Below are 12032 nucleotides of genomic sequence, written 5' to 3' on the forward strand. Positions count from 1 at the left end.
GTGTGGTGCTCTTTGCCACTCAGATAAATGGGCAAGTATCCTGGCCAGCCGCCTACCATCGGAACCCCCCGCACAGCCCTGCAGAGGCGGAATGATGCGATTTGCGCTGAATCTCATCATCATGGCCCTGTACCCTGCTTCACAACGTCAGAAATCTAGGCATTGTGTTGCAGGGGCGGGGCTATGACGCAGTGGTGTGGTCATGCCCCCTGTTCCACCCCTAATGGTCCTCGTCCCTCTTACCAAATTGTTGATACCCAGTCTTGATTTATTACTGTATTTGTTTCCAATTGTAAAACACTGCAAAGTATATTGGTGCTATATAAACAATAAGTCATAATAATAGTTTATAATGTTTGACGTGAGCATGAATTACTTTTTTGAAAAAGAGCAAAAAAAATTATGAACTTTAGAACAGCGACGTTTATCCAGCTCAGAGAAGCTTTGAAGCATGTAGACTGTGAGTCATAAGACTTAAGTGTATTCATAAAGAGAAGCACACACAACAAATGGGAAGGATTCACAAATATGTCAAATATAAGTATATATCATATTGCAGAAACATTTCTATTAACAAAATGCAATAAGTATAGTTAAGTAAGAAAGTATTGGAGGTAATAAGTGAAAAAAGACAGAAAATTAGTTGTTAAAAGTTGAAGGTACTGAATATTCATTATAGAAGAACACCCGGCTACAACGCAATTCCGCCTACTCGGTTGCTAGTGGAGATGAGCTGATATGGGTGCATCGCCTCTAGCTGCATAAAGTGGGTTCCAGGCCAGTATAAAAACATGCATGACACGTCCCACCATCAGACCTGTGTTCAACTCTGCATCAGACAAGGTAATACCAAAATGGTTTTCATGTACATGAGTAGGAAAATAAATATACTTAAAAATATTGGCACACTTAATACTAAAAAATGCAACTGTAGGAAATAAATGGAAAGTATGTTCATAATGGAGGGAAAAGTATATGTAAAATAGGTTGTATACCACTAGCCTGTGCAAACTTTAAATGTAATGTGTGTAGCACAGAAGCAGTTACAGGTTTGCCTAAATAATATCAAGAACAGATAAAGCATCTGTTCCAGATGGATTCTACCCCTGGGTGTTCACTCTAGGTCCAGCGCCGGGCAGGGCGCCAGACCTAGAGATAGGGCACTCTGGCACGTGCCTGAAAAGAGGGTGCGGTCATGAGAAAAGGGGCATGTGTTTAAGACACACCCCTTTTCATCACTATCGGGGGCGTGCCAGATACTTCCGGACATGCTGGGCTGCCCCCAAGTTCTCCCTACTTTATTCACCGGCAGTGATCGCTACACCACAGGTTTCCCACCCACGGGACACTGCGGCACACGAGTGGGGACGGCACCCGCATGCTGTTTTAGGTGGGCATCTTCAAAAGGGGCAGGATGCATTTTGCCCTTTTGAAATCGGACAGGTCGCGGCACCCTGCTAAAGCAGTCTAGAGGGAACGCTATGATAGACCATTATTTCTTAAATTTATGGACTTACTCATAACCAGATCAATGCTAAAACATTGGTGGAAAAAAGCAGATTTGGTTCCAATGTTTAAGAAGGAAAATGTAATCAGATAATATCTTGCAGCAGAAAGATATAATGATTGAAAAAGAAAGAGAGAATTGTGAGACTATTGAGTGCACTCCCGGATGGTGTTGATATTACAATAGCATATTTTATTGATACAAATTAACTTTTATTAATTCTTTTAAAATTTAAACATATATGAAAACATAGTTGATTAAAATGAAAGAAGTTGTGTTTAAAGTAGGAAAAGTAGGAAAATGAAAGAAGTTGTGGTAAAGTAGGAAAAGTTATTGCTCTAGATTGGATGAGAAACAGGGTAGATTTGTCTGCTCAATTGTACCAATATTCAGAGTTTATTATTTATCAGAGCAGAACCAAATCCCTGTGTTATGAGTTCAGTAGCAACACTTATTTATTTGTTGCCAGTAACTCAAACTGTTTCTTTTTTGTTTGATACATTGTATTGTTATTATTGGTATAGTGGATATATTGGCTGTCTATATTGTCCTATAGCAGTAATTGATATCCTTTCTATGTTATTATGATATTATTGAATAGATGGTTTATTTATAAAATTGCTTTGCCATCTGTTTAGTGTTTTAATCATTTAAGAATGTATCAATATGTTGCTGACCCTGTATTTAATAATGAACTCATTAGTTTATTTTTACTTGATGTCAGAATCTATAGCAGGATTCATGCTAAATAATAGATCCCATGTAGTACGTTGTCTTTGCTTCCAACACTCATATTTATTTGAAACACTCTAATCGTTGTGTAATCTGTTTTGTCTATCACATATAATTCAAAACTGCAATATTCTGTGCACAGAATATTGCAGTTTTGAATTATATGTGATAGACAAAACAGATTACACAACGATTAGAGTCCTTCAAATAAATAGAGTCCACTTTTTCATTTCTCAACCACGTATTCTGTTTTTTTAAATATTTTTGTTTATTTTATTATTATTTTATTCATAGATATTTTTTATATGGTCTTTTTCATTTAAATTATGTTATTTCATTGTATTCATTTTTTGCAATGTCTCTACTGATAATGAAAATTACTTCTACCATCATCATGTGCAATTAGATAACACCATTATAGATTAATAAATTATAAATTATTTGATTACTGGATTTTTGTAAGTGAATTCTTTTGGATTTGAATATCAACACAAAGCTCAACAAACTCTATATTAAACTGACAGACATCGGTTTTCAAATATAAATGTCCAGTGCTTCCATCACACCCTATCCAAGGTGAGTATACGGCATAACCCTGTAGGACCTTGTGTTGGATTTACTGATTGCACTATAGAGGCCTGTCATATGTGTTTCCCCCTATCTATCTACAGTGACCTGGAGTGACCCAAAGGTATCCAGATCTACATTGTATTTTGCAACCACCGCAGGACCACAGTGAAAATTATGTCCGTCTATCACCCACCGGTAAATGGTGAGTGCGTTTATATCTCTTAAAAGAGAAAACTTTTTTTGTTGGCATTATACGATATTGCCAATCTGTTTTTTATATATCTCCGAACACATTGAGAATACTATGAAATAAATACATAGGATAGATCATAGAATGCTCTGGAGCCATCCTGTACTTCCATAACTGTCTTTTGAGGGACATTGCTGAAAGGCTCCTGCCGTTCCAAGCTGCATGTTTGGAACAGTGAAATTGGTGCCAGTCTCAAGGTGCCCACACATATACCGATGTGCTCACGATACGATTTTATGGCCAATTTCCTCATGAACTTTCACGGGAGCTCCCTTGCCGTCGTGATCACGATTTTGGAAAAAAGACACCCAATCTGTCTTATGATCTCACGATCTATCGGATCGTACGCATCGTGAGATTGGCCATAACAAATCGTGAGTTGAAAAAAAAAATAAAACAGGCTCTTGACTATTGGAGGGAAATTTAAATAGCCATAACAATGGGAGGGGCTAGCTTGGGAGTATAAAAAAAGCAGGCACCCTAAACTCTGTGTACATTCTGCTCTGCTACTAGATGAGGCTAGGTGTATTCCTGCTGAATCCTGTACATTGCTACTGTGCTCTTTGTATTTGGCTTGCCTTATACAAAGTTTGTTCTGCCTGCAAGTGTGTGCTACCTACCTGCATTCTATCCTGTTCCTGAATTCTGTACTGATGAGTCCCTATCAGTATAAAGTGATGGTCGCTGAAACCGGGGTCCGGGAGATTAGGAAGAGGGCCCAGCGAAGAAGGACGAGAGCATGCTGGACCAAGGAGTGGCTGCTACAAAGGGATACCCGCTCTCACATGTCCCTGCAGATAGAGATCAAGGAGAACAACCCGGAGGACTATCGGAACTACCTGCGCATGGATGACGCCAGCTTCCAAGAATTGCTGCATCTGGTGACCCCCCACATCAAGAGACAGGACACAAGGTGGTGGAGGGCAATCCCTGCTGAAGACAGACTGGTGGCTACCCTAAGGTACCTGGCTACAGGAAGGTCACTGGAAGACCTAAAGTTTGGGACACTCATCTCACCTCAGTCCTTGGGCGTCATCATTCCGGAGACCTGCAAAGCCATCGTAAAAGTGCTACAGTACCAGTATTGCAAGGTAAGTTAAAAAAAAACACCACACATTGGTTTCTTGTGTAAAGAAATTTTTTTTTTTTTTTTCTAAAACAAAGAAAAAAATAGCCTTCATTAAGTACAATGTGCACTGACCTGCAGGCAACTTAAAGTGTGCACTAAACTGTGTGCAAAATACTTTTTTTATTACAACTTTACAAAAGAACATTATCACCAAATTTTATGAATCCCAATAGGTAGCTGGCTGTATGTGATAGGGTGGGTCAGACGCCAGTTTGAACAGGCCAATACACACATGGCACAAGTACACATTGTGGCCCCGGCTTCCAGCAATGTGTACTTGTGCCATGTGCGTAGTGACCTTGTCCAAATAGCGTCATCACCACCGTATCCCATGCAGCAAGCACCTTTTAGAATTAATAAAATTTGGTGATATTAAAATCAAGAAAAAATTTACATCTCTGTATATTGGGGTGACTCATCTGCTGCATCCAGCAGAGCATTATACAAGGTGGTACTGGTGCTTGGGGTGCTTGGTGGGGGAGTAATATCTAACTGGGCAGGGGGGGGCGGACGTACCTATTTGGGGCAGGGGAAAATAGCATTGGATCTGCAATGTATGTCGAATTTGAGATATTTTTGCTCATACAGCGACTCAAGAGGTCGTAGTTTAACCTTAAAAAATTTCTTTGGATATCTGCTTCCAGATTTCTCAATGTGCTGTTCACATGAGCTGTGAAATCATCAATTGCATCTGGGGGTTTCTGCAGCAGCCGTTCTGCGTTTTGTAAAAAATGGTCCTCACGTTCTGTCAAATTCTCCTTTCTGCCTTGTTTTTTTTTCTTTTTCTGGGGTTGTTGAGAAGATGAGGGTCCAGGTGGAACTTGACTTTCCACTTGTGTGCTATTCTCCGGATCACTGTCACCACTGAGCAGACTGAGGTCCGGTGTGGATGCTAAATCAGGGTCTTGGGTGGGAGTCTATATAGGGAAAAAAGATATAAAAAATATTATAGTCATGTTTTAACATCTTGTTTACTATTTTTACAGTTTCCTAACACCGTGGAGGAGTGGACCAGCATCGCGGAAGATTTTGAACAACATTGGAATTTCCCTAACTGCGGAGGAGCCATCGATGGGAAACACATCCGCATCAACCCACCTGCTAACACTGGATCATATTACTACAACTACAAAGGATGCTTCAGCATCGTTCTCATGGCAGTGGTGAATGCCAACTACGAATTTCTGTTTGTGGATGTCGGCAAGAATGGGCGTGCTTCGGATGGTGGGTCCTTCAAAAAGACGGCTTTCTACCAGAGACTCGCCAACAAAACCCTCAACCTGCCCTCACTGGACGAGACAAAGCATTGCCTAAATTACGTTTTCGTTGCAGACGAGGCTTTTGCATTACATGAACATGTGATGAAGCCATTTGCACACAGGGGCCTGACCAGAGAGAAAAGGATATACAACTACCGTCTATCCCAGGCACGGCGCATTGTGGAAAATGCGTTTGGAATAATGAGCAACCGCTTCCACATTTTCCACACCACCATCAATCTACATGTGGAGAAGATAGACTGGGTCGTGATGGCGTGCTGTGTGCTGCACAACTTTCTGCGAAGAAAATCTACTCAACGAGGACCAGTCCCAGCTAGACCAGAAGATGTAGGACCCCTGGAGGACATTGAACATTTGACATCTGTGTCCGCACCAACAACTACAACAACATCCACTGCACGTGCCAAAGAAGTGAGGGATGAGTACATGACCTATTTCAATGGACCAGGTGCTGCACCATGGCAGGAGGACTATCTGTGAACTACTGACTAAATTGGAGTTTTGGGATTTAACAACAAAAACATTAAGGATTTTGGTTTAAACTGTGTCACTACTTACCAAGACTTCTGCAACCTCCTCATCTCCCTCACGCTCAGACATCAAGATGATTGATTCCCTTTGAGGCTCTTGTTCACTGATGAATGACATCATTTGGTAGTACCACAGCGCAGGAGTATATATTTCATCTGTAGCCGCTCCTGATTTTTTGGAGTCATCCACCTTCTTTTTTTCTTTGATGTATACTGTCCTGAGATTTTGTATCTTTTGCCGTACAGTTTTCAGGTCTGCATCAGATATGTATTTTTTTGTATACACCAACAGTTCCTCGAGTGCGACCAACTTCTGCGACTTATTGTGGTACTTCTGAGAACTGATCTTCCACTGACAGTCTTTCGAGTGCATGATTTCAATGAATCCTGTAATGAATTCACGTTCTGAATCCATGGACATTATCTATGAATAAGAAAAAAAAGGACATTTAAATATTTCTGTATATAGTTTTGTTAAATGTAATGTTGTTATAGTTCACATTTTTAATGTTTTAATATTTTCTTTTTTACAGGTTTTTAATGGTTTGTTATGGTATTCTAATAATGTTTTCTTTTACATGAATGTTATGTGTTTATTGCTTGGTAATGCATTTACATGCATTTATTAACTGGGGGCACACATTGGTGGGCAGTTGGGGAGCTTAATGCATGACCCAGCCACCGCCCGCCTCAATACGGCGGGCGGTGGCTGGGTCATGCATTTATTACCTGGGGGCACACATTGGTGGGCAGTGGGAGCTTAATGCATGACCCAGCCACCGCCCGTCTCAATACGGCGGGCGGTGGCTGGGTCATGCATTTATTACCTGGGGGCATACATTGGTGGGCAGTGGGAGCTTAATGCATGACCCAGCCACCGCCCGCCTCAATACGGCGGGCGGTGGCTGGGTCATGCATTTATTACCTGGGGGCACACATTGGTGGGCAGTGGGGAGCACATATTGGTGGTCAGTGTGGTTGCATTTAAACTGTACTAATACTCACCAAATATACAACAAAACAAAAATCCAGTGTGCAGGCTCCCAAAGTGCGACTGTCTTGCTCCATACACGAAGCTGCACAAGATGGCGATGGGGCGTGTCCAGGCTTCTGTCAGTCAAATTCCACATTGTGTGATGAATCGTACGATTCATCGTGAGGAAAAAAACCCTCACGATCGGCGTCCATCGTGTTCATGGTTGGCTAATCTGCCCTACAGCACGGCAGATCAGAAGATGCGATATACGACGAGCAGGGACGCGCATCGGCATCGTGCTCGTGAGTATAAACTCACGATTTGTACTTTTTTTACCCGATTCGTCGTCACGATTCGTCGAAATCGGCCAAATCATGTAAAATGTCGCTATGTGTATGGGCACCTTCACGCATCCCTATTATACCATCTATGCACACCCCTGGATATCCTTAAAACGGGTTGGGTATGGGATGCCGGTGCTTGGGATCCTGGTAGTCAGAAACTCGATGCCGGCATCCCGACAGGGTTAGGATTAGGGATGAGTGAGTTCGGTTCTCAGAGAACTGAGCCCACCCGAATTTAACAGATCCGAGTGGGAACCAAGCAGGCTCGGAGTTTCCCGCCTGACTTGGATTTCGAAACCGAGGCAAAACCATAGAGTTGGAAATCTCGCGGTTCGCGGTCTTACGTCTCTATAATCAATGTAGTCTATAGGGACCACGCGGTGGATGCCATTTCACTCCGGCTGTGGAGACTGAACAGGGAGGGTGGGTAGTGTAGAGCTGGGAGAGTGGTGCTGTGCTGTCTGCTGTGTCCTGTGTCCTGGGCTGGTACACTGCTGATCAATTCTGGGCTGGTGCTGCTGATCCATTCTGGGCTGGTGCTCTGCTGTCTGCTGTGTTCTTCTGGGCTGGTTCAGAATACATCTGGGATGGTGCTACGTCTGTCTGGGCCCAAGTTCTGGATTCCCCCCCAAAAATAAAAAATATATTGTAAAAAAAAAAAAAAGTGTCTTTTAGTGTTATATTTGTGTGTGTGTGAATGCGTGTTAGGTTTAACCACACAAGATCCAGCCAGTAATGCAAGTTGCAACCTAGTGCTGCCCAACTCCAGTCGTCGTCAATCTGTGTTCTGGGCCCAAGTTCTGGAGCTGGAAAAAAAATAAAAAGATATTGTTTTTTTTTTTAAATAATTGTCTGTGTGTCGCACAAGATCTAGCAAGTCGGCCGACTCCAGTCATCATCAATCTGTGCTCTGGGCCCAAGTTGTGGACCGGCAAAAAAAAACCATAGTATTTTTTTGTCAATTTTTTTCTGTGTGCGCACGACTGCACGCATGTGAATTTCGCAAAAAGCAAATATCACTCACTTTATATGAGAATGTTTGTCAATTTTAATAGACATTTTGTCTTCCTTTGTGAGTAATATATATATATTTTTTAATACTTGGTGCTTAACACTAATTAATATTTTCTTGACTACGACTGTATGAGAGATCTGCAGAGGGTCGCGTGTGATTGGAATTATGGTGTTGTTTTAAAGTACTTATTCTTGCTAACAAATAAATAAGTAGGTGAATACAGTACTTGTAATATGATTATAATTATTGTGTTCTGTCTGCATCCTGTTGGGGGAAAGCAGTGTCAGTCTGATAATGGATGTTAAGTATTTGGAGGGTGTCGCAATCAGGTAAACAATCGTCTCGCTGGTTCAGTATTTTAGTTACGTGTTTTTTTTTTTCTCTAAATACTAGACAAAACAGAACTCTTTCATTATGTACAGATGTGTCCACATACATCTATTCTCTGTGTGCTACAAGTCGCTTTACACATTACGTGTGCTAGCAATGTGACTTGCTAGCAACGAGCGTCTTTTTCATGCAACTTTTTACCTTCAAATACGTCTTATTCGCACAACGATGCAAATAGTATGCACAAGCAGCTTCTGCTCATTAAAATGATATGCGGCACGCCTATATTCTGTGCGCAACTACGTATGTATCTGTATGCGAAATGCTACGGTACAGTGTCAGCAGCTTTAACACGGTAGATATACCCGCAGTTGCACACAGAATACAGGCGTGCCGCATATAATTTTAATCAGCAGAAGCTGCATGTATGTCCTATTTTCATCACTTTGCGAATAAGAAGCATTTAGAGATAAAAAGTCGCACAAAATGACGCTCGACACTACCAAGACGGGAAACAGCCTGGTGCGACTAGAGTAACTGTTTAACACACAAGGAGGCTAGAAGCATGAAGACCAATATATTGGTCTGTATGTATTCACTGTTAATATATTATTATTATTTAATGGAATAGAATGAACACAATGACCCCCATGGAAATTATACATTTCAATCTTTTAACTTATTTCAAGTTTTTAATTTCATTGACCTACAGTATGGATACATTTGTTAATTAACGGAAATAAAATAAAAAGAAAATGGTAAAATTCCTGCAGAACGATCTGACTGTAGGATTATTTGTTTTTACATCCAAGTATATTATATACTGTATATACTGGTTACATGGTGCGAAGAATGATGACAACTAATTAGCAATCCCATCATATTTTAATTGCACGCTTGAATATTTGAAATCCGGAAGTATACAGAGGAAAGTCCAATTTGCAAGTGAACTCTTGTACCCAATGTTTTACACACTCCGGGGCTGATGCGGGGTTCAAAGCAAGGGGTTGATTCAGCATTGCACGTATGTGCAATGCTGAACGCAGATTCCCGATTATCGTGAATCTGTGCGTGCACAGGACCCATTCTGCAAATGTGCAGAACAGGTCCTTCGTGATCGCACACATCCCCTGCTATGCCTCTGCTTGATAGACAGGCAGAGACATTTAAGGTGCAGTGCGGGGCCAGGGGCTTCGTCCAGAGATGCAGTTTCCTGACCTCGCAAGCCAGGCAGCCAGCCTGAGTAAGCTGCAGGTGAATCAGGCCCTAGATGTCTGCCTACAGGCAGTTTCACCCTTGTTAGATCCCATCAGTGTAGTGGCATTTCTCAAAATTATGCATATTGTTCTTATGTGGTACCTTAAACTATTCCTTAACTCCTCTCCTTTGTACAGTGAGGCTGTCTCTAGCTTTTGCTTCAGTAGAAAATATTGCCCTTCACTGATATGTCCAAGAAGTGTTTAAACTGTGCGCTGACCCACGAGTTTTGGTTTTGGTTCTAATTCATCGTCGGGTTTGGTTTTGCCAAAATCGCCTTCACTTGTTTTGGATCTATTTTTTTTTTAATGACAAAATCTAGAGATGAGAAGGTTCAGATTAATTCCAATTTTCCCGCCAAGTTCGGATTTTTTCCACCAAAAATCGGGTCTCAGAAGAGGCAAAACATCATCTTTCATGGACAAACATCATCATTCCTGGACAAATGATGATGTTTGTCCATGAAAGATCACGTTTTGCCTCTTTCTGAGACCCAATTTTTGGCGGGAAAATCTGATGTAATCCGAACCAGCTCAGCTCTACTAAAAACAGATAAAATCACATAATTTGGGCCTGTCTTTGTTCCTACATTATTATTAACCTCATTAACTTTAATTTCCAGTCATTTTCAGTCAATTTTGACCACTTCACAGTGTCTTTGCAGAAGCCTGCCCAGATCAGTGTGATTTGTGCAGGGCTTCTCTGTATGTAAAAGTAAATAAAGGGTTAAAAATTGGAAAGAAAAATGTGTGGGGTCCCCCCCAAAACTCAACCAGCACCGGAATTGTCCTGATTGTGAAAATATGGAAGGCAAAAATGTAGGGGGTTCCCTGAATTTTACACAACCAGCACTGGACTCCTGAGCCTGTCCTGGTTGTGAAAATACAGGGAAAAAATTACATAGGGTTCCCCATATTTTACACAACCAGACCAGACTCTTTATAGCAGGAATATAATGCCACAGCCAGGGGACACTCATATTGGTACCCTCTGCACTGGGACCTGGTCAGCTGACCGGGTCCCAGTGCAGGATGGGAGACCAGCTGACTGGAGGAAGGACATCACTAGAGCCATGATCTCCAGTCCCTGGACTCTGGTAAGTTTTTTTTTTTTTACAATTTTTTTTTCTTTTTTTTTAAACAGTGATCAGCTTGGTGTCTGTTTAGACCACACAGCTGATCACTGGGGCTGGCTTCGGGATCTGCTCTGCCCATTAGAGCGGAGCAGATGTACGGTAACCGGGGAGACCCTGGATAACACCACCTGCAGGTGGCGTTATTATCACAGGGCTTTCCCCAATATTTTTTCTCAATCTATTTTTAGTAACTACCAGACAGATCGCATTTCCCATTATAATTATGGAAAATGCGATATGATTACTAAAAATTAGTGATAATTAGGGCTTGGAGTAGAATTTTACGAATTCTACTCCAATTGTCCTTTAGTAACTTTAGGTGATACTAAAATAATGTGAAAAGCACCCTTTATTAATGTTAATAAATAGAGCCCCATGTGTTTCACGTTCAGCAGGTGCTCTGCCCTTTGTTGGATGGCTAATCTAAAACACCCTGGCCGCAGCAGGTGCTCCACCTGAGCCACCCTCGCTATGCCCCTGCACACACACACACACACACACACACACTCCACACTCTTTTACACCATGAACTCAGAACCCACCACCGCCAGGGGTGCCAAGCATAGCCCCTTTATAGGGAGGATCCCCACTTCATGAGGAAACCCCATCCTCGGCTGACTAGCGAGGGATGCTGAATTATAACATTGTAATAGCACTGCTCTCACGCAGAAAGCCAATGCAGAGTGAGTGGTGGGAGTGTGAGTGGAGATGGGGGAGTGGTCGGAGAAATGCAGGTGTGCCTGTCCATTTGAATGATGTTGCATGGGTATGCATAAATTATCCACTGTGACTGCATACGCAACTTGAGTACTCACTGACTTGCAATTTCTGAGACAGGTCAGACCTGCTGTAATTGTGCATGAGGGTCTGATGTTACTCAATCTTACTGATGTGTACGCAGGATTGCAAGGGAATTACGGATGTGAGAAAGCGGTAGTGGGCATCTCTATGCTGGCTGAGAAGTTGCAAACATTAGT

The sequence above is a fragment of the Taudactylus pleione genome, unplaced genomic scaffold, assembly GCF_031769625.1.
Source record: "Taudactylus pleione unplaced genomic scaffold, aTauple2 ptg001123l, whole genome shotgun sequence".
In the NCBI taxonomy this organism is placed as follows: domain Eukaryota; kingdom Metazoa; phylum Chordata; class Amphibia; order Anura; family Myobatrachidae; genus Taudactylus; species Taudactylus pleione.